This window comes from Saccopteryx bilineata, chromosome 3, assembly GCF_036850765.1.
Source record: "Saccopteryx bilineata isolate mSacBil1 chromosome 3, mSacBil1_pri_phased_curated, whole genome shotgun sequence".
NCBI lineage: Eukaryota > Metazoa > Chordata > Mammalia > Chiroptera > Emballonuridae > Saccopteryx > Saccopteryx bilineata.
The window spans coordinates 62,348,157-62,353,942 of record NC_089492.1 but is presented as its reverse complement, the minus strand read 5'-3'; the positions used below and the strand labels follow the sequence as shown (position 1 = coordinate 62,353,942).

Here is a 5,786-nt window from a genome sequence, read left to right as displayed (position 1 = left end):
GTTATCTACTTATAATGGTTCTTTCTTCTTCTCCTCCTCCTAACCTCCTCCTCCTCCTCCCACCCTCTTCCTCCTCCTTCTTTTCTTCTTCTCCCTCTTCCTTTCCTTTTCCTTCCTTCCTTCCTTCCTTCCTTCCTTCCTTCCTTCCTTCCTTCCTTCCTTCCTTCCTTCCTTCCTTCCTTCCTTCCTCCCTCCCTCCCTCCCTCCCTCCCTCCCTCCCTTCCTCTTTCTTTCTTTCTTTCTTTCTTTCTTTCTTTCTTTCTTTCTTTCTTTCTTTCTTTCTTCTTTCTTTCTAAGACTCATACAATTTAATGACCTGAGTTCTAATTTTTTCAAGACTAAAATAGTTCTTTTTTGGTAGTTCTTATCCTGAAAAAAAAAAGGGGGGGAACACATAGACCTGGCTTTTCTTAACCAATGTTTCTCAGCCTTAGATGAAATATAACATCATTTGAAGAAGCCCAACTACTATTGATGCTCAGATTTTACTGTAGACCTATTATAATTATAGGATCTTTGGTGTAGAATCAGGGTGTGATGTATTGTAAAGTTTCCAAATGATTCTAATGTGCACCAGAGTTGAGAACTGTAATTTAAGTCCATGTTTGGAATCAAGCACAAAATTGGAGCCTATACTCAGTCATTTGTGAAAAAACAAGAATAAGAACAGAAACAAAATTGAACTCTTAATATCTGTAATGATGAAGAGAACTATTGGCTATTGAAAGCTAAACTGAAATCTTTGTGTGGATCAATCTAAATTTATAAAACATATGAAAAGAAAATTTTTTTAGGAGAAATAGAAATGATTATTAGAGAAATTAAAATGATACTCAGATAAGCTTTATACTCTAAGGATAAAATTATAATTATTCAAACATCACCTGGGTAAAATCTAGCTTTTTAATACCTTCAAAATAAAATATCAGAGTTAATTTTAATCCTTAAAATTAAAATTTGATTCTTAAAAAGTCAAAATTTTATTTAATGTTACAATTTTTATTAATCTTCTACTTCCAAACAGAACAATTGCTTTTTATAATGTTTGCAAATTTCCTAGAAACTTTTACTGTGGATATTTTTACTGAAATAACAACATGGTTATTGCCCAAAGCCACATATCCTGAGAAACTGGGAAATTGAAGTGCAAACAAACAAAAAAGACATTTTATTTTCAACTAATTCCTTCAGTTCACATTTTCTGGTCTCAACATATAATTTATTTAGCCTTAATTAAAAGGAGGATGTTTTGATTTTTCAAATACTTGATTCAAATAATAGATTGCCCATAGAAGTTGTTTTAGAGTCTTAGTTGAATGTTATTGTATTTTTTTCACATGTCATCAAGGTTTACTTGAACAGAATATAAGTGTATGAGCTCTCAGGAAACAAAGCCTAAATCATCTTAACATGCCAGTGGTATACCTAATGACCACTGAATAGACACACAGCCTGGGGTTGCTTTGATTATAGGGGTTCCAAGGAGTACCCGTGATTGACCCCCACAAGGCTAAGGGCCATCTCACTACTGCAGGCATTTATTGTGATATACTTTGTAAGTGGTCTCAACAGGACACTGTGAAACTAAAAATTGTGTTACTTAGACATTCTTTTACCAGTAGTGATTTCTCGTTTTAGTGTTATAAAAGCCCTTTACTGTTCCTATTGTCTTTTTCTCACTTAAATTCTTACCTTGTGATTTACTTATTCCTCATTCTTTTTCAAGGAAACATGGTTGATGCCATTTATTTCCTAATTGTGAAACTGTTCTCTTTTTCGCATAGTTCTTTCCTTTTTCCTTTGCATTCCTTCCCTTCCTTCCTTCCTTCCTTCCTTCCTTCCTTCCTTCCTTCCTTCCTTCCTTCCTTCCTTCCTTCCTCTTTCCTTCCTTTCTTCTTTTATTTACTTCCCCCTTCTACCTTCCCTTTCTCTCCTTTAATAATCACAATAGCTAACCATAATCAAAATATAACTTAGTCAAGAAGTATCTATTTAATGCCATAAGTCCACAGTAATAACAATTATCAGGAGTTGTTTTGAGGACATAAATTGAGCTATTAGTTCAGAGTATTTGAGCTTCTTACTTTTATTCTGGTATCTGGCTTTTATATATTTTTGCATCATTTTACAAGGTTTTTACAAAGTCATCCCTTTGTGGACATGTAGCACTTTGTTGCATCTTTTGGAATTTTTACTGATTTGCAGTTCCTTTATCTTGGGACACATCCTCAGTTACCTTGAATGATATATTTGGTGTGTTAGCATTCCTTTTATTGTTTGCTATATATGTTCTCTTTGACATTTTGATTTTTCAGTCTTCATTTGAAGATTTTATTTTGAGTTCTCAATGCAAAAGTTTCCAACACTTTATGCTTGAATACTTTTCAGTGAGGTTAAGTTTTTAAAATAAAATTATTTATAATTGGATTGTCCTTCCCTTAATTGATAATATTTGATAGTGTTTCTAAAGCATGTGACTGGCAGTGTATTTCTCTTTATATGTCTGAGGATCCAGATTTGCTCCTTTCTCTAATATAGTCAACTGCCCATCTTAGCTTTGAATCTGTTTGTAAAGTCAGATGTATTTTCTATTTCACGGGTTTGTTTTAAGTTTTAAATGGTATAATGTACGATGATATTTTGTTAACTGTAAAGCATTGTGCAAAAAGAAAAGGATTATTATTACCTGATTTTTATCTTAACTGATATATATCTTAAAGATTTAAAAAAATACCAGTTTAGTAATTATAGCATTCAATGAAACAAAACAAAAGAAAGAAAACAGTCTCTAAAGAGTCAAAATAGGAGAACAGTAAATAGTACAGTGTGAGACACCATTGAGGAAAGACAAAGGCAGGGGTCTCCAAACTACAGCCCACGGCTGCATGCGGCCCCCTGAGGCCATTTATCCAGCCCCTGCCGCACTTCCGGAAGGGGCACCTCTTTCATTGGTGGTCAGTGAGAGGAGCACAGGATGCATCCGTGTCCTGTGCTCCTGGAGTACTGTATGTGGCGGTGTCGCTCACGTACAGATACTACTTCCGATGACGCAGGAGGCACGCATCACAGCTCCGGAAGCATGTCATATCATTTGTTACGGCTAGCAGTGACAAATATGGAACCAGACATTGACCATCTCATTAGCCAAAAGCAGGCCTATAGTTCCCATTGAAATACTGGTCACTTTGTTGATTTAAATTTACTTGTTCTTTATTTTAAATATTGTATTTGTTCCCATTTTGTTCTTTTACTTTAAAATAAGATATGTGCAGTGTGCATAGGGATTTGTTCATAGTTTTTTTATAGTCTGGCCCTCCAATGGTCTGAGGGACAGTGAACTGGCCCCCTGTGTAAAAAGTTTGGGGACCCCTGGACAAAGGAATTTGGAAGTTATTCAGCGGTATAGTCTGTGATGATAAAAAATTCATCATAAAAACTGGAAAAGAAAGTAATATGTGTTGTTCAAAGGAATATTTCTTAACTAGAGAGAGAGAGAGATAATAGAGGATATGGAGATAGATGAAACAGAAATAAAAAGAGGAGTTAGTAACAAATTTATGCTACCCCTAGACATGTATATCCATGAAAACAAATAACCTTATTCTGAAATGAAAGCTTTTACCTGAACTCTAATTTTATCTTATTAAAGTTATATCTTTAGCACATTTTTGGAAATATAGTGAGCTGGCTGGATTTTGGACTACCACAATAAATTGAATATTGCAATAAAGCAAATTATACAAATTTTTAGGTTTCCCAGTGCATATAAAAGTGATGTTTATACTGTAATCTACTAAATGTGCAATAGTATTATATCAAACAAATAAAATAAACATACCTTAATTAAAAATATTTTATTTCTAAAAGATTCTCACCACTATCTGAGCCTGCAGTGAGTTGTAATCTTCTTGCTGGTGAAGGGTCCTGCCTTGATGCTGATGGTTGCTGACTGACTGATCAAAGTGATGGCTGCTAAAGGTTGGGGTGGCACTCTGATAATAAGACAATAAAGTTTGCTGCATTGATTCACTCTGCCTTTCAGGGCATATTTTTCTGTAGCTTGTGATGCTACTTTATAACATTTTACCTACAATATACCATCTTTCAAAATTGGAGTCAATCTCTCAAATTCTGTCACTGCTTTATCGACTAAGTTTATATAATATTCTAAATCATTTGTTGTCATTTCAACAATCTTCACAGCATCTTCACCAGGAATAGATTCCATTGCAAGGAACCACTTCCTTTGCTCATCTGTAAGAAAAAATTTTTATCTGTAAAGGTTGGATCATGGGATTGTAGCAATTCAGTCACATCTTTAGGCTCCACTTCTAACTCTAGTTCTCTGGCTGTTTCCACCACATCTGAAGTTACTTCCTCAACTGAAGTCTTGAGACTTTCAGTGATGCCTAAGGTTGGATTCAACTTCTTCTAAACTCCTGTTAACATCGGTATGTTGACATCTTCCATGAATCTTAAATGTTCATAAAGTCATCTAGAGTAATAATTATTTCCAGAGGTTTTCAATTGACTTTTCTCAGACCCATCAGAGGAATTATAATCTATAGCAGCTATAGCCTTATAAAATTCATTTTTTTAAATAATGACACTTGAAAGTTGAAATTACTCCTTGATCCAAAGGCTATGGAATGGATGTTGTGTTAGCAGTCATGAAACCAACATTAATCTTATTGTCCATCTCCATCAGAGCTCTTGGGTGTCCAGGTCCATTGTCAATGGGCAGTAATATTGTTAAAGGATTTTTTTTCCTGCACAGTAAGTCTCAACAAAGGACTTAAAATATCAGTAAATCATGTTTTAAACATATGTGCTTTCATCCAGGCTTTGCTCTTCCATTTATAGAGCACAAGCAGAGGTGATTTAGCATAATTCTTAAGAACCCTAAGATTTTTAGAATGGCAAATGAGCACAGGTTTCAACTTACAGTCACCAGCTGCATTAGCACCTAACAAGACAGTCAACCTGTCCTTTGAAGTTTTGAAGTGTGGTATTGGTTTCTTCTTTCTAGCTATAAAAGTCCTCATCTTCTTCAAACATAACACTGTTTCATCTACATTGAAAATTTATTGTTTAGTGTAATTACCTTCATTATTTTAGGTAGATATTCTGGAAAACCTGCTGCACCTTCTATATTAGCCCTTGCTGCTTCACCTTGCTCTATTATGTTATAGGAACAACTTTTTCTTTAAACCTTGTGAACACACATCTGCTATTTTCAAACAATTCTTCTGCAGCTTCAGCATCTCTCTCAGCCTTCATAGAATTAAAGAGAGTTAGAGCCTTTCTCTAAATTAGTATTTAGCCTAAGGGAATGTTGTGGCTGGTTTAATTTTTTATCCAGACCACTAAAAATTTCTTAATACCAGCTATAAAACTATTTTGTCAAAGTTTTCATTTCTTCTTTCAAGTCTATCAGTTTATGCTTTGTACCATTTAGGGCTCTGTTAGGTGAGTCATATTTACAATTGCTATACCTTCTTGATGCGTTGGCCACTTTATCATTATATAATGTCATTCTGTGTTTCATAAAATTTTTGTTGTAAAGTCTCTTTTATCTGATATTAGTTTACCCATTCCAAGTTTTCTTGGAACTGTTTGCATAAATTGTCATTTTCTGTCTTTTTATTTTAACCTATTTGTGTTTTGGGGATCTAACCTAAATTTCTTGTGGACAACATATAGTTGGATCAATTTTTAAACCTATTCTCCCAATCTTTGCCTTTCTAATTGGAAATTTTAATCCATTTACACTTAGAGTTGTTATT

The 5,786-nt window shown here is 34.2% G+C and overlaps 1 pseudogene; it reads right to left on the bottom strand.

Moving 5' to 3' along the window:
- Positions 1 to 3,843: 3,843 nt before the first annotated feature.
- Positions 3,844 to 5,397, bottom strand: LOC136328598 (tigger transposable element-derived protein 1-like; annotated as a pseudogene).
- Between the last annotated feature and the right edge of the window lie 389 nt (positions 5,398 to 5,786).